This window comes from Rana temporaria, chromosome 5, assembly GCF_905171775.1.
Source record: "Rana temporaria chromosome 5, aRanTem1.1, whole genome shotgun sequence".
NCBI classification, from domain to species: domain Eukaryota; kingdom Metazoa; phylum Chordata; class Amphibia; order Anura; family Ranidae; genus Rana; species Rana temporaria.
Genome location: NC_053493.1, coordinates 171,546,353 through 171,567,696, shown reverse-complemented (window position 1 = coordinate 171,567,696; position 21,344 = coordinate 171,546,353). Strand labels below are relative to the sequence as shown.

At 43.1% G+C, this 21,344-nt stretch overlaps 1 protein-coding gene across 4 annotated transcripts in view; it reads left to right on the top strand.

The window, feature by feature from the left end:
• ROPN1L (rhophilin associated tail protein 1 like) overlaps positions 1 to 21,344 on the top strand; it is a 114,107-nt gene that overhangs the window by 50,032 nt on the left and 42,731 nt on the right. Inside the window, exon 1 of one of the 4 annotated variants that reach the window (XM_040353387.1) lies at positions 6,835 to 6,886. The exons of the other annotated variants lie outside the window; for them this stretch is intronic. The gene's annotated coding sequence lies outside the window, so the exon portion shown is untranslated. Of the gene's footprint in view, positions 1 to 6,834; positions 6,887 to 21,344 lie in introns of those variants that run through there. 4 annotated transcript variants of the gene reach the window in all.

The following is a 21,344-nucleotide window of genomic DNA, read 5'->3' as shown; positions in this document are numbered from 1 at the left end:
TTTGTTCCGGCGTAGCGCATCTCATATGCGCTACCCTGACGTAACATTGAGAGGCATGCTGAGTATTCACAAAGCACTTGCTCCCATATTTACGCCAGCGTAACGTAAATAGGCCGGCGTAAGCCCGCCTAATTCAAAGTAGGCAGGTAGTGGGCGTGTTGTATTAAAATGAATCGTGACCCCATGTAAATGCATGGCCGTACGAACGGTGCATGCTCAGAATCACGTTGCATATACTCCCTAAGATACGACGGCTCAATGCGTACGACGTGAACGTAACTTACGCCCAGCCCCATACACGTACGATTCACGTAAAATCCGACGGCAGTTCCAACGCCCATACCCTAAACGACTTAGACCAGCTTTTTGGTGGTTTAACTTTACGCCGGAAAAACGCCTTACGTAAACAACGTAGATTACAGCGATGGGCGCAAGTACGTTCGTGAATCGGCGTATCTCGCTCATTTACATATTCGACACGTAAATAAACGGAAGCGCCCCTAGTGGCCAGCGTAAATATGCACCCAAGATACGACGGCGTAGGAGACTTACGTCGGTCGTATCTTGCCACAATTCAGGCGTATCTGATTTAGAGAATCAGCGCATAGATACGACGGCGCACATTTGGACTTACGACGGCGTATCAGTAGATACGTCGGCGTAAGTCTTTGTGAATCCGGCCCTATATGTATTCTTTTAACCCAAAATGTCCCGACAGGTGAAAAAACGCGACGGTTTACAACCCCTTTAAGTTCACCTGCAGTGAAACATCATTAGTATTACTGTTACAACTATCAGACCCATCTTCTTCAGTACATCTGCCTTTTCCCTGTCATTTGTAACCAGTGTCCCTTGTTCATCTGTTATGGAGTTTATCAGTTCTTTCTGTTTTACTTGCTGTAGCAATGTGTTTCTATTTTATCTTCCCTGATTGCTCCCTTGCATTTCTCGTTTGTACTGCTGGAATTTTTTATCTTTTTATAGTCATGGAGAAAAAAGCACAGGGGGAAAAGGATCCCTTTTAATGGCAGTATAAGACTTTATAGGCTGTGTAATTAAACACAATAAAATGTTATTTAAAGACAAACTTTATTACATACACATGATAAAAGCGCTCATAGGTCACAGTGACCATACAGATTATTTTAAAAATATATACAACCATAATAAAACAACAATTAAATGTTGCACAGCTAGCAGTAGTTGAGGTTCATAGCTTAAAGTGGAGTTCCACCCATAAATATAACATTACATCAGTAGTTTTAAAAAAATGTCATTAGTCCTTTACGAATTTTTTTTTTTTTTTAGATGCCTTCAAAGTGTTGTTGCTAGGCAGAGTAGTTAATCTTCCCACTTCCTGCACCTAGGTGCTTAATGCTTCCTAACCTACACCGCACAGACTCCTGGGAATGTAGTGGGTGTAACTTTCCAGGAGTCTGTGCACTCCCCAGTCTCAAAGAATCATGTGACTTGGACAGCACAGGTGCTGAAACCTGATCTGACACTGCTTGTGCAGCACTGAGCATGTGCGAGATCTGCAAGGCTGAAATCCAGGAAGTCATACAGTCTGGCTTCATGATGCCCACACTTAAGATGGCCCCAGTCAATTTCTATTTTATAAAGTGTCTAAATGCTGTAACAACCTAACAAAACGGACCTTAGTTTACAGACTAACTTTACTAGAATACATTAAAGTGGAGTTCCACCCATAAATATAACATTACATCAGTAGTTTTAAAAAAATGTCATTAGTCCTTTACGAAAAAAAAAATATTTTTTTAGATGCCTTCAAAGTGTTGTTGCTAGGCATAATAGTTAATCTTCCCACTTCCTGCACCTAGGTGCTTAATGCTTTCTAACCTACACCGCACAGACTCCTGGGAATGTAGTGGGTGTAACTTTCCAGAAGTCTGTGCATTCCCCAGTCTCAAAGAATCATGTGACTTGGACAGCACAGGTGCTGAAACCTGATCTGACACTGCTTGTGCAGCACTGAGCATGTGCGAGATTTGCAAGGCTGAAATCCAGGAAGTCATACAGTCTGGCTTCATGATGCCCACACTTAAGATGGCCCCAGTCAATTTCTATTTTATAAAGTGTCTAAATGCTGTAACAACCTAACAAAACTGACCTTAGTTTACAGACTAACTTTACTAGAAGCATGTGTATTACAGGGGTATTTATATTTAAACTGAAATTGTGGCCGGAACTCCGCTTTAAGCTTGTGTATTACAGGGGTATTTATATTTAAAAATTGAAATTGTGGCCGGAACTCCGCTTTAAGGTAGTTTGTTCTGATGTGGTTCGCAGACCATATCTGTTTTACCAGGGAAACATCTGAAAAATTATATTTTTTAACAATATGTTACCACGTATTCATTTATAACTTCCATAATTCATTTAAAGAAGAAGACACAAATCTCCCCATTATTAAGTTCAAAAGTTTGTAATATGTTTTACTTTCTGCTATAAAACATATCAAATAGAAAAAAAAAACGTATTTCTTTATAAATTTTGGCCAGTGTTTTTTACCAATAAGTGTATATGGATTAGTTAGCATGAAAGTTTTAGTGCCTAAAAACTATAGTATACAGTGCCTTGAAAAAGTATTCATACCCATTGAAATTTTCCACATTTTGTCATGTTACAACCAAAACCGTAAATGTATTTTATTGGAATTTTATGTGATAGACCAACACAAAGTGGCACATAATTGTGAGGTGGAAGGAAAATGAGACATGGTTTTCACCTTTACTCTGATACCCCTAACTAAAATATTGTGGAACCAATTGCCTTTAGAAGTCATAAAAAAATATCCCAGGTTTTGAACATCTCATGGAGCATCATCACCTGAAAATAGAAAGAGTATGGAATAACTGCAAACCTACCAAGATATGGTCGTCCACCTAAACTGATAGGCCAGGCAAGGAGAGTATTAATCAGAGAAGCAGCCAAGAGGCCCATGGTCAGGGCCGTCTTTAACCACTTAAGACCCGGACCAAAATGCAGCTAAAGGACCTTGCCCCTTTTTGCGATTCGGCACTGCGTCGCTTTAACTGACAATTGCACGGTCGTGCGACATGGCTTCCAAACAAAATTGGCATCCTTTTTTTCCCACAAATAGAGCTTTCTTTTGGTGGTATTTGATCACCTCTGCGGTTTTTATTTTTTGCGCTATAAACAAAAATAGAGCGACAATTTTGAAAAAAAATGCAATGTTTTTTACTTTTTGCTATAATAAATATCCCCCCAAAATATATAAAAAAAAATTTTTTTCTCTTGCGTTCATGGACGGACACAGCAGCCTTTGACCTTAGGGTTATATCCGCTTCCTTCCAGGAGAGTTAGGCAGAAACAAAGCACTTTAAGTGTTAACAACACTTTTCTCAGTGCAGCTCCTCCCAGGGGGCGTGGTTCCCCGGGTATAACCCACATCCGTCAATATTAACCACTTAAGGACCGCCTCCTGCACATATACGTCAGCAGAATGGCACGGCTGGGCACCCACATCCGGTATAACCCACATCCTGCTCTAGCAGTTCCAGTTTTTTTCTGCCTAACGTCAGGAGAGGACAGGCCCTCCTTGGGGTCACTGTCGCCTAATCTACGCCTTCCCTCCTCTGGCAGCGATCAGTGATTTTTTTCTTGACTGCGACATTATGGCGGACACTTCGGACAATTTTGACACATTTTTGGGACCATTGTCATTTTCACAGCAAAAAATGCATTTAAGATGCATTGTTTATTGTGAAAATGACAGTTGCAGTTTGGGAGTTAACCACAAGGGGGCGCTGATGAGGTTATGCGTTCCCTGAAGTGTGTTTACAACTGTAGAGGGGTGTGGCTGTAGGTGTGACGTCATCGATTGTGTTCCCCTATAAAAAGGGATGACACGATCGATGCAGCCGCCACAGTGAAGCACGGGGAAGCCCGCGCCCGCGACCCACGGCTGGGTACTAGTACAGGACGTACCTGTACGTACATGTGCCCAGCCGTGCCATTCTGCTGATGTATATGTGCAGGAGGCGGTCCTTAAGTGGTTAATATTGACTGGACCCTGGGCAAACGTTTTCATAGGCCCCCTCTTCCAAGCAATTTCGCTCTCCACATGCTTTGAGAAATACAATAAATAGCAGCTAGACTCAAAATCAGTTTACTGAATCAGATCAGGCAGCGATTGCGATTGGTTGCCAGAGGTTACAGTGTATCATTACCGCTCACAAACTGACTGCTAGATGTTACGGGGGCGTGGCTTGGCGCGCAGCGTGGATGGCCGCAGTATAGAGGAGCTCCGGCATCCAGGGAGATAAAGCTCCTTTACTACCCGGCGTGAAGCTAAATATGTCCACCCTCATCAAGAAGGGACTCCACAACCGCTCTCTGCGCTCGATGGCCACTCCTAAAAGCAAGCTGTCCCCGGCTAACTTAGTCAAGTACCGCTACAACGGAGGCGGCAAGGGCTCCAAGATGGCGCCGATCCGAAGTCCTGACAGGGGAGATGAAATGGAGGATGGTGAGATCTCCTTACCAGCGTCGGAAGGATCATCGAGAGGTAACATCCCTAATGATCACCCCCTGAATTATGCCATAATGACTGACATTGCAGCAGACATAAAGAATTCATTTTCAGCCGCGATCACTGACATTAAGTCTGAACTGATGAGGCTTTCAGAGAAAATGGCGGTGAATGATAGAGCTGGCAAACGAAGAGACAGGGCCCTGATTAGGCTGGATGACATAGCGACCAATCACTCTAATCGTCTTATAACCATGAACAGACATTTAGAGGATTTGGATAATAGGGGAAGGAGGAACAATATTAGAGTGAGAGGGGTCCCTTAATCCATTATTCCAGACCAGATTAAACCCACTCTCACCTCCATCTTTAACGGCCTCATGGATAGGCCTGAAGCCTCACCTATAGAGTTCGACAGAGCACTCAGGCCTAAAGCCCCTGATGATAATCCCCGAGAGATATAATCTGCTGCCTCCCAAACTACGACCTCAAGGAGGATATTTTGCAGAAGGCACGACAGAGCGATTAAATCATCTTTTTTTTTTTTTTTTTTTTTACAGTAAAGATTAAATCATCTTTAATGAGGCTGAAATTCAACTTTTTCAGGATTTATCCCCTATTACATTGAAGAAAAGGAGAGCCTTGCGCCCATTGCTTCAAGTGCTTAAGGGTAAGGGGATCACTTATAGATGGAAATTCCCATTCACTTTACAGGCCACCTACAACGGCAGGCAATATATGCTCAAGACTCCAGATGACCTTCTAAAATTTTGTGAATGCCTACAAATCGCTCAGGTGGAATTGCCTGAATGGTACGCTGACTTCCGTCTGCCTCCTGAAATTAACAACCTCCCTCCTAAGCAAGGCCCATCGCCTACCAAGTCACCTTACAGACAGGGCAATCCCAGAAGGAACGCAAGTTGGGGCAACTACAACTCCCCAGCAGCTAAAAGCCCTAAGATGAGTGAGTAAAGGTTCCTCGTTCCTGGTACTCCAGCTTATATTTTTCTGTTAACCTAAGGAAATCCCCACTGTTGTAAACCGTTTTTACTTAACATTTTTGATCATCCTAGACTTGTGAACAGCAAGGCAAATTACACTTTTTCCAAGCCTTGTTCTTTTTCAATTTTTCAAATTTCTTTTTTTGTCTCCTTTTTTCTGTTTAACAGTCGGAATTATACTGCATTTTCTGGAAGAACTGCGACCTTTCTCCACTAGATGGCAGCTGGACACTGTAAAAATTGAGTCATAGCTCAGTCTCAGTATTAGCCTTCCAAGTTGACTCTAATGCAACTCTGGCAGGCCATTAATTTCTCCTGTTTTCTTTTTATTTTATTTTTTTTGTTGTTTCAAATTTTTTCCTTCTAGTAGGACCCCCGCCAGCTGATCCTTTTTCTCTCAAGAGGACCTCTGACCTTCATGGACAATCCTGGCCTAATACAGATCCTGGCGACTGTTGCTCTCTGGTCGTTTCCCGGTAAAGTAATCAAAGACTTCCTCTTGTTAATCCTGTCCAATAGGCATTATTCCCTCAAGGCGGTCGAGTGTTCACATGCAGAAACATGCACTCACATTATGTTAACTAAAACATTTTTCTGTTTAATGATTTGAGTGCTATCACACTCTTTGGAAACATTGTAATCTTACTTCATTGGATGGCAGTAGGACACTAATCCCCACCAGCAGGTCCGATTTATACATGCGATGTCCTTTGACATATCTAGCTGGTCCTAAACCTAAAATGGAATTTGTTGAATGTTTTCTTCCAGTCGCCCTCTGGTGAGACGGTCAAAAGCTGTTTACTGTCAGAACTACCTAAGAGACAATGCCTATCGAGGAGGTTAAATACCTTCATGCATTTGTTCACCCTCCTATGACACGTGCTGGAGGCTTCGTTCTGTTTGGACTTCCTTAGGTCCCCGTTGTATTTGTTTAATTGTTTTATAGGTTCTACAAAATGCAAATGTTACATATATTACTTATGTTACGGGTTGTAACACATGTATGCTCCTTACTCGCCTGTCACAATGATCTCCCTGGATCCCCCGTTAAAGTATATCTCTATAGACTTTATTGAGCTACACATATCCATTCTGGCCCCTCCCACCTACCCACAAGAGGCGCTTTAGGTGTTTACTTCGTGACACCTTTTGACTCTGCGCTTCTATAAGCGACATCCAGAGTTTAGTCTCACTCTTAGTGCGCGCCCTTTTAATTGTTTTTCTCTATAATCTCCCCTACCACACCTCCTCCACCCCTTTTTTTCCCCCGTACTCCTCCCCCTATCCCCTTCACCCACTCTTTCCCTCCTGTCACCCCTACAGGTTCTCTACTACGTGAAAAAAGAAGGAAAATCAGCGCAATATACAGGTAAAACACAAACAGCAGCTGTGCACTAGGATTCAATTTATAAATTCCTGAAAAGTCAATGTAAAATAGGTAGTGCAGCGCTAAAGTAGTAGTCCAAATAAAAAATCATCCAAGTGATCCTCTTATATGTGACTGACAATATAAGGCATGCAGGTGATGTAGCGTGGGATAGCAAGAGACCTCCACCAATAGTAACAATGGCCGCTCACCTCACAGATAATAAAGAATCGCTTTCCCATAAGGGTCAATCCCAGGCATATAACAGCATAATCCAAGCAGAGAAGCGATACGTCTCAGGTAATATCAGCATGGATGGCAGATCTCAGATAATATCAGCATGGATGGCAGCCATGGAATCCTGTCCAGCTTTCTAATTGAGACATCCTTACCAGACAGCGTACAAAGTCCTGAGCGGTTGCTGATGTTCAATTTTAAATGACCATCACAGCCATATCAGTGTCCAACTGCAGCCTTGCCCATCATTGGCAGAATGATCGGTGTCCATTTGCAGGCTTGCCCAAAATTGCAGCATGATCAGTGTCCAACTTCGGAGTTTAGAAGGAGACTGCCACCGTAACAGTTTGCTGTCACTAATAGCTCCGAATCGCAGCTATTCCATCCAATGTGTTGTCACAAATTGCTCAAAGCGATTGCAGCCAATCCATCCATCTGTGTGTATCCACAACACTGAGCACAATGCTCCTTAATAGATCAGATGTAGTAATTGTCCAGTGAAACAATAGTAGAACAATAATTGATGCGGATATCCAGTGAAACAATACTTGATGCCAATGGTTGGCTAAGGTCCAAACAAGATATATTATTAATCTCCAGTCTCCAATCCAAACAGTTAAAGCAACTCTATATGGAGAGTGGTGATTGTCCTCAATGTAAGCAGTTCATGTCTCCATATGATGTCCTCCAGCAAGGCACATGGAACAAAACATGTAAACTCTTGGGGATCAGCACCCCCCCGTACATGTTGAGCTTTGTTACCCCCGTATTGGTTCAGTGATATTCACACTTTGAGCCTTAATGCAGCTTGCTGGAGGACATCATATGACATCATAATTCGTCCAACCCCCTTATAGCTAACACATTAAAGGTTTGGCATAAGATAGCCCTGCCTTATAACCTGGCTACGTTACCAGGTCCTCTGACTCCGATTGAAGGAAACCATGACTTCTTACCTGGCAAGAACCAAAAATCCCTCCCGAACCCTAGCCCCTCCTCGAAATTCTTAGCCATCCACTGTATGTCAGGCAACTCGGTTAAATCACTTTCAACCCTCAAAGCCGAATATGGAGATTCATCCCCAAATCCCTGGGTTTACCTACAACTTAGGGACTTTCTTGTCAATAGCAAACACAAATCATCATACTTCCAAAGATTGACACCCCTTGAGGACATATGCCTCAGGCGGTCACCGGTCTTTAAAACAACATCCTTGGCCTACACTTGGCTGAGCTCTCATGACTCAAAGGAAGCTACCAAACATAAGGAGAAGTGGGAGAGGGATCTTGGACAGCAGTTTACTGAGCGCCAATGGGAAAGGGCCTGTATATTCGCACACAAATGTTCGCTGAGCACTAAGCACCAAGAAACTTCTTATAAGTTACTAACACAATGGTACGTGACCCCATTGAAAGCTAATAGATGGTCTCTGACAATCTCTGACACATGTTGGCGCTGCAAAGCGGAAGTAGGCACTTTCCTGCACATTTGGTGGGAATGTCCCTTAATCTAAAGTTTTTGGGAGGAAATCTCCAAGTGGATTAAGCATATCACTGAAACTAAGATAACTGAACGCAGATGCATGCTTGCTACACATCAATTCTTTTTCAATACAAATGTACAAAAAGTCTTTAACAAGACACTTGCTTACAGCAGCAAAATCATTGGTGCCGCTACATTGGAAAACTAACTGTTCCAACTGTCAGAGATTGGCTGGAAAAGGTACGTTACATTTACAAAATGGAAGAATTAATTTCATTGAAACTTGGCAACCTTGGATCTCATTCACTTACTCAAAAGAATTTGAGCCCCTGTCCGCTCGCTAGTCCACTCTACTCCCGACTTGTGTTCCTTGATTACTCTTACACGCCTCCTTTGTCATATGTACCTTTGAATGTTTTAAATCTAATCTGACATTAAATGGCTGTTTTTTATGGCTTCTTACTGCAAACTTTATACCCCTCTCCCTCAATAAGCGTGCCCTTACCTCCTCTCCCCCTCTTCTCTTCCCTCCCCTTTCCCCCTCTCTCTCTTCAGCTGTCCTCTCTGCCCCCCCCCTCCCCCCACCTCTTCTCTTTCATTACATCTCTTCCTCCCAATACCTCTCTCTAATTATATTTTCTAATTTTATTAGATTAACCCATCTAAGATAAGCTTCTTATATTCTTATATATGATACTTCTGTTAGACGATAAATATCTGTTTCATGTTTTATGAATATACATGCTGTTTACGGTATATTTCAATTATCCTTTAATAAACCTTGGATTGTGAAAAAAAAAAAAAAAGATGTTACAGCACACATTATGGCTCATTGATTATTTTCTAAGGCCTCATACACACGATAGGTTAACCAGAGGACAACGGTCTGGTGGACCGTTTTCATCGGTCAAAACCGATCGTGTGTGGGCCCCATAGGTTATTTTAACCATAGGTTAAAAAAAAGCCAACTTGCTTTAAAATTAACCTATGGATTCCTAACCGATAGGTCAAAACCGATCATTAGTAGGCACGACCATCGGTTAAAAATCCAAGCATGCTCAGAATCAAGTCGACGCATGCTTGGAAGCATTGAACTTCGTTTTTTTTCAGCACATCGTTGTGTTTTACGTCACCACGTTCTGACACGATCGGTTATTTAACCTATGGTTAGTAGGTGTGACGGACCATCAGTCAGCTTCATCGGTCCTCTGGTTAACCTATCATGTGTACAAGGCTTAAAGGTTACAGCACATGACTTCTGCTTGTTGATTGGTTGCTAGAGATTACTGACCACAAATGCAAGTTTGAATTTTAATGATTACAAATATAAAGAGGTGTTTCTACACTGGTCACCGATGTAATGGGGATTTACACTGACCACTAATGTAATAGGAGCATTCACAATAACTACCATTGTAAAGAGGTATTTACACAGACCTCCAATGTAAGGGGGACCTTCACACTGGCCACTAGTGTAAATGAAAGGATTGTATTCCAAGTCCCAGTGTAATGAGAATATTTACACTGACCATCAATGTAATTGAGACATTTAACCTGTGTTCACAATTGTGTGTGTCGGGAATACATGCAAAATCACATTCTTTTTTTTTTTTTTTTTTTTTCCAGGCTTATTTAAATTTATTTATTTTCCTTTAGGTTTGTTTTCACTTTTCCCTAATTACGCTATTAGTATTGTACATTCCTGTTTTCATATTCCAAACATTACCTCTAATAAATTTATTTACAACTAATACTTGCCACACATGCTACAATTTGATTGCACAATATGCAAAATGCAGTAACATTTATCAAGCAAAACTCCTATTAGTCTGACTACCCTTAACTGCTGAAATCTGAGATTATCGGTCAAATTCACTAAAAACCAACATAATACATTTTAAAACGTCTTGACTTCTAGGTTGTGGATCCACTAATGAATCTGCAAGTCTCTAGGTCTAGAGAATTGCAAGTTTACTTCATAATTATTCATCCAGTGATTAGGTATTTACACATACAGTAAGCAGTGGGTGTTCTTCTGTGTGTGTATAACAGCACTTGCAAAATGTATTTAAACTTGCAAGGTGCATTGTTATTTTTTAGGATTCTTTATTACACAGGCACATGGATACTGAGTATAGATGAAAAGCAATCTACTGTGTGAATAATTGTTTCCTGTTATTAATATATGCTCAGATTGTTCTCCATTGTTCCTGCAATGTAAAAATGGCAGTAAGTAGAAGAATTGGTGCAATTATTCCCTGCAGCTACCTAGTGGCTGATATTAAAGGACTATATATTTTTCTTTTTTTTTATCAATACATTTTTATTGGGTTTATTAATTTACAACACTTGAGATAGTTGCATTCAATATACAACTTGAGTAGTATAAATCATCATGTACAGGCAAACATTTAACAGAAAAAGAATACGGTACTCAGCGACCTAGGCCAGTCTACCCCAATTGGGTACAAACTGTAGGACTGGGAGGTCACCAAGATGATCAGAGGTACACCTATACAGCTAAAGTAAAGACAAATAAAGGAGGGGGGGAAGGGATGGAGAAAACTGAAATAAAGGCTGCCGTTAGTCATTATCTAAACCAAAGATTCAGTATTTTATACTGTTATTCTTCAGACTATAGGAAGATTATTAAAGTAAGGAATCTTTTAAATATTTGGAAGCTTTTGGGTGGGTTAACCACATTTTCCATTTTCTACGATAGGGGATTATAGAATCATTCTTATAGGCTAATAATAGTTCTAATTGAGCTTGGGTGTTTAATCTGGTGATGACCATTGGTAGGTTTGGGGCGTCTGCGGATTTCCATAGAGAGACCACTGTAATTCTTGAGGCTATCAAAATATGTAAGACAATAGTCCTATACAAAGTGGGGTATTTGTCTAGATCTATACCTAATAATGCGTTAGTAGGAGTAAGCTTGGTAAGGTTGCCCGTAAGATTGGCGATAAAGGATGAGATAGAGTTCCAAAAACTTTTTAGAGTCTTGCAACTCCAAAGCGTGTGCAGGAGGTTTCCTGTTTGCTCGTTACATTTCCAACAGATGTCGGATGCTGTTGGATAAATTTTGGATAACTTGTATGGTGTTAAGTACCATCTATTAATTATTTTTTGGGCATTATCCCAGTGTTCAATGCAAGAGGATGACTTACTTATTGTTTGAAATGCTTCAATCCACTGAGTCGGGGAAAAAATTTGGTCCAGATCCTTTTCCCATTTCAGCATATTTGTGTTTTTGGTAAAGAGTTGGGAGGATAACACATCGTAGAAGAAAGATATACCTTTCTTTTTATCATTTTTCTGAGGAGAGAGGAACTCCCAAAGGTTCATAGGGATTTCGATCAAATTACTGGGAGAGAAATCTTTCAGTCGGGCACACTTACCAATCTTAGTCTCGATGATGTTCTTAACATTAGGGGGTAGGTTCTGGTATAGATTATATCCATTACTGATCCACTCGTTTACAGAGAATCTGATTCTGCAATAATTAATGACTTCTGTGGGAAGATGTAATTTAGCCTTTTTCTCTACATGTCTGTTTTTTGAGAGAATGTGTTTCCAAGCGAATAAAGTAGTTTTAATGCTTATTAGGTTGGGGATTGTTATCTTGGGGATAATGGCGCTAGCTATTGCGAGAGAAGGGAGGTCAAAATTGTGTGTGGCTAGACGTTCAATGTTTACCCATAATTTGTCATTTGTTGGGTTAAACCAATGTTTCATCTGATCTAAGATAGAAGCAAAATAATAATTTCTAATGTCTGGGAGGCCCATTCCACCGGAATTTTTTTTAGTAGTAAGGATCGAGAAAGCAACTCTGGTTTTTTTTTTGTTCCAGATAAATTGTCTAAGTTTGCTGTCTAGTTGTTTAAAGAACTTAGCAGGAATTGGTATGGGGAGGCATCTAAAGAGATATAAAATTTTAGGTAAAGTTTGCATCTTGAAAGCGGCTATTTTACCAACCCAGGATAAGTTGGTTTTTTGAATATGTGATAAGTCACGGGATATTTGGCCTAAAAGTGTGGGGAAATTGGCATCATACATTTTTGTTGGAGGAAATGTGAGTTGGATCCCTAGGTATGTTATCGATTTGTTGTCCCAATTGTATTTATGTGTTGTGCGTAGAGAGTTGATTGTCGAGTCTGGTATGTTCATAGGGAGGATAAAGCATTTTTCCTGATTGATTTTATAGTATGAGACATCTTTGAATTTTTCTAGTATTGCGTGTATTGTAGGCAGAGATATATCAGGTTCTGTCAGTGTCAATATGATATCGTCTGCGAATAGTCCTAGTTTGTGCACGTCTTGGCCAATCGTAACACCTCTGACGTTTGGGGATGATCGAATGTATTCTGCTAGGGGTTCTATAGCTAAGGCAAAAATTATAGGGGATAGGGGGCAGCCCTGTCTAGTTCCGTTAGTTAATGGGAAGTTTATAGATAAGATACCTGAAGTGTAGACCTTTGCGTTGGGCTGGGTATATAATGCCATGATTGCTGAGTGGATAAAACCGTTAAAGCCGAATTTAGTTAAGGTTTTTGATATATATTCCCAATGCATTCTGTCGAATGCTTTTTCAGCATCTAAAGCTAAGAGCAGGGCGGGGTTCGATTATTGTGTATAGAGTTAATAATATTGAGCATTCTTCTTGTGCTATCTGGGGCCTGTCTACTTTTAACAAAGCCAACTTGATCTGGTTTAATTAGGGTGGGAATTATATTAACGAGTCTATTCGCCAGTATCTCTGCATAGATTTTTAGATCTGAGTTTAGTAGGGAAATGGGCCTATAGTTTAAAGGGGAAGTGGGATCTTTGCCTGATTTAGGAATAGTGATAATTATTGCTTCTAGCAGTTCTTTTGCGAGGGCTTCTGAGTTAGCTGCTTGATTAAATAGGTTGGAAAGATAGGGGACTAGGGTTTCTTCAAAGGCAGTATAATATTCTCCTGATAGGCCATCTGGGCCTGGTGATTTATTTTTTGGTAGTTCGTGTATGACCTTAATAATTTCTTCATCTGATATAGGTTTGTTGAGTAATTCTAATGATGTAGGATCAATGGAAGGAAGGACAATATTGTCTAAAAATGATGAGATGTTATCAGCGTTTGGTTGGGGGGTGAGAGTGTCATTTTTTAGATTATAGAGTGTCTCATAGTACAGTGAGAAAGTATCTGCTATCTCTTTAGGATTGAGGATTGTTTTGCCTGAGGTGTGGTGGGTTAGTTTATGAATTTTGTTCCTTTGTTGACGAAGTTTTATTTGGGAGGCCATTAACTTACCTGCTCTGTTACCTTGGGAGTAGTATTTTAAATTTAGTTTTTTAAGATATTTGTCATGGTCAGCAATTAATAAGGATCTAAGATCAGATCTAAGGTTATTGAGTTGGCGTTCTAAGATTATGTTTTGGGTTTTTTTTTGTGTAACTTTTCAAGGTTGGAAATTTCTACTAGTATTGAGTTGATCGTGTTGTTTCTATTTTTTTTCTCTCTAGCGGTGATTTGAATTAAGAGACCTCTCGCATATGCTTTGTGGGCACACCATAGAGTAGTGTTGTTAACGGACATATTATAATTTACATCAAAAAATTCTTTTAGACCTTTTTTCATCACAGATCTATGTTTCTCCTGGGAGAGGATATATGTATTGTTTCTCCAAAGATAATTGTTGGGGCAATTTTGGTTCGAATTAATATCAAGAGTGATTGGAGCGTGATCAGACCATGTTAGGTTGTGAATACTAGCATTCGCTACTTTTGTGAGGAGATTTTTATCTGTGATGAAATAGTCTATTCTGGAGTACGTCTTATGAACATTGGAGAAGAAAGTAAAGTCTTTTTCTGTGGTATGAAGGCATCTCCAGGGGTCGTACAGGTCTTCTGCTGAGAAAATGTTGGAAAGACCCTTTCTGGGAGCTTTTCCTTTCTTGGAGGTGTCCATATCAGGATCCATCGGTGCGTTTAAGTCTCCACAGATCAAGAGGTGGCCTTTCTGAATTTTTCTTGTCTTCCTAATCACTTTTTGGATGAATTGGTGGGGATTTTTATTGGGGGCATAAATATTGACAATAGTGTATGTCACGTTGTCTAAGGTGGCAACCAGAATTATGTATCTTCCTTGGGTGTCAGTTTTGAGATCTATTTGTTGGAACGAGACAGTGTCTTTGATAGCTATAGCCACCCCCTTTTTTTTTCTTTCTTTCGTTGCTGGAGAGGAAAATGTGGGGAAAATTATGATGTTTGAAGGTAGGTGTTTTATCCTTAGCGAAATGGGATTCCTGGATGCAAACAACATCACTTCCGAATTTAATTGCATCTGTCCACAATGCTTTTCTTTTATGAGGGCTGTTCAAGCCTTTGACATTGAAAGACATGAGTTTAAGTGGCATATCTTATCAGTTGAGGATGCTTTGTTGTAAATTCAGTCTTGTAGGAGATAGTTTTTTTGTGGGTAGATGGTATATCATTGTGGCGTAGTAATATTGTTTTGCCAGTAGATGGTGGTGTTGCTTTAGAAATAGTGTACAGGCAGCAGAAAAAAAACAGAAAATGGTGAACGAATCAGGGAAGAAAAATCAACAAAAGCTTAGTAAAACTGTGAAAAAAGAATAGGAGTTGTTGTGCTCCAACTCCTGTGTACATGACTATGTACTTCCAATCAATTGGGGGTAAAAACTTGAAGAGAAGTCCAGTCAGGAATTATTCAAAATCTGGATTCCCTGAGCTGCAAAAGGCCCTTAAACATGGGCATAAGAGATTTGTGAGGCCTCAGTTTGTGCCTGGACATTAAAACTTGTCATGAGAGGATTTTTTTTTTTTTTAATCGCCATGAGAGGATTTTTAAGCTGTTTTCCAGTCCTGGGAAATGGGACCAGGTGTAGTAGTGTCCATTTTGGTATTTTCTTGGTTTGGGAGTAGACCCCATGAGCGGAGGATTTTCAGACCCTGTTCCATTCCGTTAATAGTGTATGAGGTGCCTTTAAAATCTACCAGAATTTTTGTGGGGAAGCCCCATTTGTAAATTATGCCATGGTTTCTCAGCACTTTAGTGATCGAGTTTAGATTTTTGCGAGCTAAGATTGTCGCTTGTGAGAAATCCGAGTAAAGGATTATTCCAGAATACGGATCTGGGAGTGGCGAGTGGCGCCGAGCGAATTGCATCAGTTGTTCCTTGACATTGAAAAAGTGGATCCTAGCAATGACATCTCTAGGTATTTTCTCTGCTATGTAATGCGGTTTAGGTAATCTATGTGCCCTGTCAATTTCCAGCTCTTGTTGAGGAGTGGCAGGGATTAGATCAGAAATCATGGTTTTAATGAAGCGTTTTAGGTCTGGTGGCTTCACATTCTCAGGTATACCTCTGAATTTTATATTATTTCTCCGATTTCTGTCTTCAATTTGTCCGACTTTGATCCTGAGTTGTCTCATTTCTTCTTCTAGATCAAAGTGGGAGTCCACTAATTCATTGTGCGCAGCAGTGAAATCGCACATTTTATTCTCCATATAATCCACTCTTTCTCCCAGAGCATCAATCTCCAATTTAGATTTGTGCATAAGGCTAATCATATCATGCTGTAATGCACCTCTTAAAGACATGATCATATCTTTAAAGGTAGTGTCCAGTACTGGTAAATCAGTAGTGGGCATAGCCTGTAGTTTTTCATCATAGGGATTTTTGTCCAGGCTGCAGGCAAGGCCTGTATGAGGTGTGTGAGGATTACCTTGTTCAGAGGAGATCCTCCTTTTCTGCCTCACTGGACTCAGCATGTCATCCAGGCGATCGCTGTCAGGCTGGGGCTGTGTAGCTGTGAGATTTTCTCCCTCATGGAGAGAGGGAGCAGCACGCCGTTCTGCATTGCAGTGAGGTGAGGGGGCAGCGCCATCTTGTTCTCTCTGCAGCCCAGCCGGGCTGCAGAATGCGCTGAGTTTGCAGGGTCCCTCACTTTTCTTCCTCTTAGCCGACATGTCTGCTACAGTCCCGGTAAGTTCCAGTATCGCTCTGTGTTGTTTAGGGCTCACAGGTCGCTGTGTAAGTTGCTCAGGGAGATCCGTTCTCAGAGAGCTCCCTCAGAATGCAGCCATACAGTTCTGCGGCTGACCACGCCCCCCGCAAAATCACATTCTTGACACCACAGAAACATGCTGCCCTTTAGCAGATACACAGCAGTGACATTAATTGTTAATGACACCCTCATGTATCGGCTGAGATGTGCGTATTCACATGCTCCAAAATTGGCATAAGGGAATTTAAACTGGGATAGTTGGCAAGAATGAGCCAGCCCCACAGCAATGATGGGGCCCAGGGCAGCTTCACCTTTGGCCCTGCCTTAAAAACAGTCCTGCCCATGGCAACTTTGGAGGAGCTGCAGAGACCCACAGCTCAGGTGGGAGAATCTGTCCACAGGACAACTATTAGTTGTGCACTCCACAAATCTGGCCTTTATGGAAGAGTGGCAGGAAAAAAGCCATTGTTGAAAGAAATCCATACCCAAAAAAACTTGCAGCTGTAATTGTAGTGAAAGGTGGTTCTACAAAGTATTGACTCAGGGGGCTAAGTGCAAATGCACACCACACTTTTCACATATTTATTTGTAAAAAAAAAAGATTTTTTAAAAAACCCATTTATCATTTTCCTTCCACTTCACAATTATGTGCCACTTCGTGTTGGTCTATCACATAAAATCCCAATAAAATACATTTCCGTTTTTAGTTTCAAGGGGTATGAATACTTTTTCAAGGCATTGTATATACTGGAATTTGTATTAGTATTATTATTATTATAGTACTAATGGCAGCGATCAACGACTTATAATGAGACTGCAATATTGTGGCAGACAATCTCACACTAACGGGGGGAACTGACCAACTGCCACTGAAACAGTGCCATTAATACAGTAATCAGTGCTAAAAAAATATACACCGTCACTGTACTAATGACACTGGCTGGGAAGGGGTGAAAATCTAGGGCGATCAAGGGGATAAATATGTGCCTAACTATGTTCACATCCATGCATTTCGATTACTGTCTTAATTGACAGTTCTGCAAACTGCAAACTGATCTAGGGGTGTCATTAAATTTGTATTGACACCCGCAAAAGGTTTGCATAAGGCAGTGTGAAGGTGTGTTAGGCACAATCTGTATGGCTGAATTTGCATCGCAAAGACATCGCATGTGATCTGCACAGCAATGAGGCGTGAATTAGATGCAATGTCTGGCATCAAACCAGTGTGAACCGGCCCTTATGGGACAATAGAGTTCAAGATCAACTTTAACTCCTTGCCGACCAGCCGCCGTCGTTATACTGTGAGCTGTTGTAGCTGTACGTCAGCTCCTTTAAGCGGAATAGAAGGCGACCGTTGCATTGTGCCGATGCTTGTGATTGGCGGTCGCGATGACTGTCAGCCACGAGCGATAGCGGCACGAGAGGCAGAACAGGGACATGTGTGTGTAAACATGCAAATCCCTGTTCTGTGAGGACAGACAGATTGTGAGTTCCAAATAGCTAGGAACCATGATCTGTCATTTCCTCTAGGTGAGTCCCCTCCCCCTACAGTTAGAAACACACTAGGGAACACAATTAACACCTTGAGCGCCCCCTAGTGTTAACCCCCTCCCTGCCAGTGACATTTATAAAGTAAACTCCATTTTTATAACACTGATCGCTGTATATATGCCAATGGTCCCAAAAATGTGTCAAAAGTGTCCGATGTGTCCGCCATAATGTCACAGTCCCGATAAAAAGACCTTTCTTAGGACCAGTCACCGACACGAACAGTGAGTCCGACTTCCGAAACGGAGCCGTAGCAGACAAGTACACCCATAGGGCCCGAACCACGTCCAAGGAATGCAAAGTGGCCTCCTTTGGGTTCTTCGGCCGAGGACATAAGGATGGCAAAACAATGTCCTCATTAATGTGAAAAGCCGAAACAACCTTTGGAAGGAAAGACGGCTGCGGCCGCAGCACCACCTTATCCTTGTGGATGACCAAGAAAGGAGCCTTGCAGGACAAGACCGCCAGTTCAGATACCGGTCTGACCGAAGTAATTGCCACCAGAAAAACCACCTTCTGGGACAGAGTTAATAAAGGAATCTTTCGAATGTCCTCAAACGGAGCCTCTTGAAGCACCGAAAGGACTGAATTCAAGTCCCATGGAGGCAGTGGAGGACGCACAGGAGGGGCCACATGCCGAACTCCCTGCACAAACATACGCACCAGGGAGTGCGCCGCCAATGGTCGCTGAAAGTAAACAGCTAGAGTCAAAATCTGACCCTTAACCGTACTCAAGGCGAGAGCCTGATCCACTCCACGCTGTAAGAACAGCAGAATCCGGGACATCTCGTATGTACGAGGGTGCCATTTCATCTCTTCACACATAGAGATGTAGGCCCTCCACGTACGATAAATCTTTCATGATGTAGACTTCCGTGCTCGTAGCATGGTAGAGATCACCGAGTCCGACAGGCCTTGGTCCTTCAGCACCTGGCTCTCAACAGCCACGCCGTTCAAGCCAGCGACTGTAAAGCAGGGTAAAAGATAGGACCCTGCGACAGAAGGTCTACTCTCAGAGGTAGACGCCAAGGGACGTCTGCCACCAGACGCACCAGGTCCGCGTACCAGGGACGGCGCGGCCAATCCGGAGCGATCAGGATTGTTGGTATGCCCTCGGCTTCCACTCTGGCAGGCGAGGAAGAAGCTTCAGAGGGGGGAAAGCGTAGATTAGGCGATAGTGGCGCCATGGGGTCACTAACGCGTCTGACGCGTCCGCCCATGGGTCTCTTGACCTGGCCACGAACCGTGACACCTTCCGATTGAGACGGGACGCCAGAAGGTCCACGTCTAGAGTGCCCCATCTTTGGCACAGACTCTGAAACAGATCCGGGTGTAGCGACCATTCTCCTTGGTTTAGCGCTTGGCGACTTAGGTAGTCAGCCTGCCAGTTCTGCACCCTCGGAATGTACACGGCCGACAGAGCCGGAACGTATCTTTCGGCCCACCGGAGAATGTGCGCGACTTCCGTCGCTGTGGCCGAGCTCCGAGTGCCCCCCTGATGATTGACATACGCCACGGCCGTGGCGTTGTCGGACTGGATCCTGACCGGTCGGTCCTGCAAACACAGTGATCACTCGGAGCTCCAGGACATTGATCGGCAGGCGGGACTCCTCCTGAGTCCAGCGCTCCTGGGCTGACTGGACACCCCCCCAGCCGGAGAGGCTGGCATCCGTCCTGACCACTGTCCAATGGTACGGCAGAAACGATTTTCTGGTCCGAAGTACCGGAGCTGTCAGCCACCACACTAGGGAGGACCTGACCAGGCGACTCACTCGAATCTGGTAATCCAGAGACGAAGGGAGCTTGTCCCAATGTGACAGAATCTCTTTCTGTAACACTCGAGTGTGGAATTGAGCATACGGGACCGCCTCGAAAGAGGCAACCATCAGACCCAGAACCCTCATGCAAAAGCAAAGCGACGACCACTTCTGGGTCGCCAACCGCTGCACCGCAGATTGCAGCGTCTGTAGTTTCTCCGTTGGGAGGAAAACCCTTGCCTCTGAGGAATCCAGGACCAACCCCAGGTATTCCAGCCGCTGAGACGGTACCAGTACTGACTTCTGGACATTCAATAGCCAACCAAATTCTCGGAGGGCCTGACAGGTGATAGACACGTCCTCTTCTAATTCTGAGTTTGAAGAAGCTCTCTACGATTGGTGAAAACCTGTGGTGCCGAGGCCAGGCCGAACGGGAGGGCCACAAATTGAAAGTGGTCCTCTCCGACCGCAAAGCGCAGAAATCTCTGGTGTTTTGCGCATATGGGGATATGCAGGTACGCGTCCTTGATATCCATGGACGCCCGAAAATCCCCCTGATGGAGCGCCGCCACTACCGAGCGAATCGACTCCATCCTGAACTTTTGCACTTTGACAAAACAATTGAGGGCCTTGAGGTCCAGGATTGGACAGACCCAGTCCTTCTTGGGGACTACAAACAGGGCCGACTCACAGACAAACTTTAGGCCCTGCACCAACTGGTCGGCCAGTTCCACACAGAGCTCAGGAGCATTCTGCGCCTCCAGCTCCTGCAGCAAGGACTTTGCCCGTTCGGTGAGCCCTGGCCAAAACCGGTCTCACCGCTGACCCCACCACTGTGAACATGGAGCGGGCCACAGCCTCAGCTCTCCTATCTGCGGGGTCCTTAAAAGCAGGAGCCGCTTCCACAGGTAACATGGTAGCCTTGTTCAGCCTGTACACAGGTGGGTCCACTGCCGGAGGAGAGATCCACCTTTTTAAGAAGTCCCCAAAAGGGACAGGCATCTCTGATGTCTCCGCCGAATCCTTAAGTTTTTGAGTATCCCGCACCGCAGTGATAAGAGCTCCAACAAAGAGTCATCCTCACTGTCCGTGTGGGCTAGGCCTGCATCTTCTGACACAACAAAACCAGGGCCGGACGTAGTAGCAGGGCCTGATTACGTGTCAGAGACATCCCCAGAAGAAGGCGGAGGGAGGGGGGCGCTTTTTGGCCCTTCTGGCCACTCGCCGCTTCAATCCTGGCAACAATTACCTCAAGGACTGCCATCATAGCATCCACAGAGGCCGCAGGAACAGGGGCACTAAGGGTTAACTCTGGCATGCCTGGGGTAGAAGCCTCCGGTTCGGATGCCATGCTGACCCACTGTAAATGCCACCCTTGTACTGCAAGGCAAGACCTGCAGGCCACCCTCCCGGCCGCAACAGAGA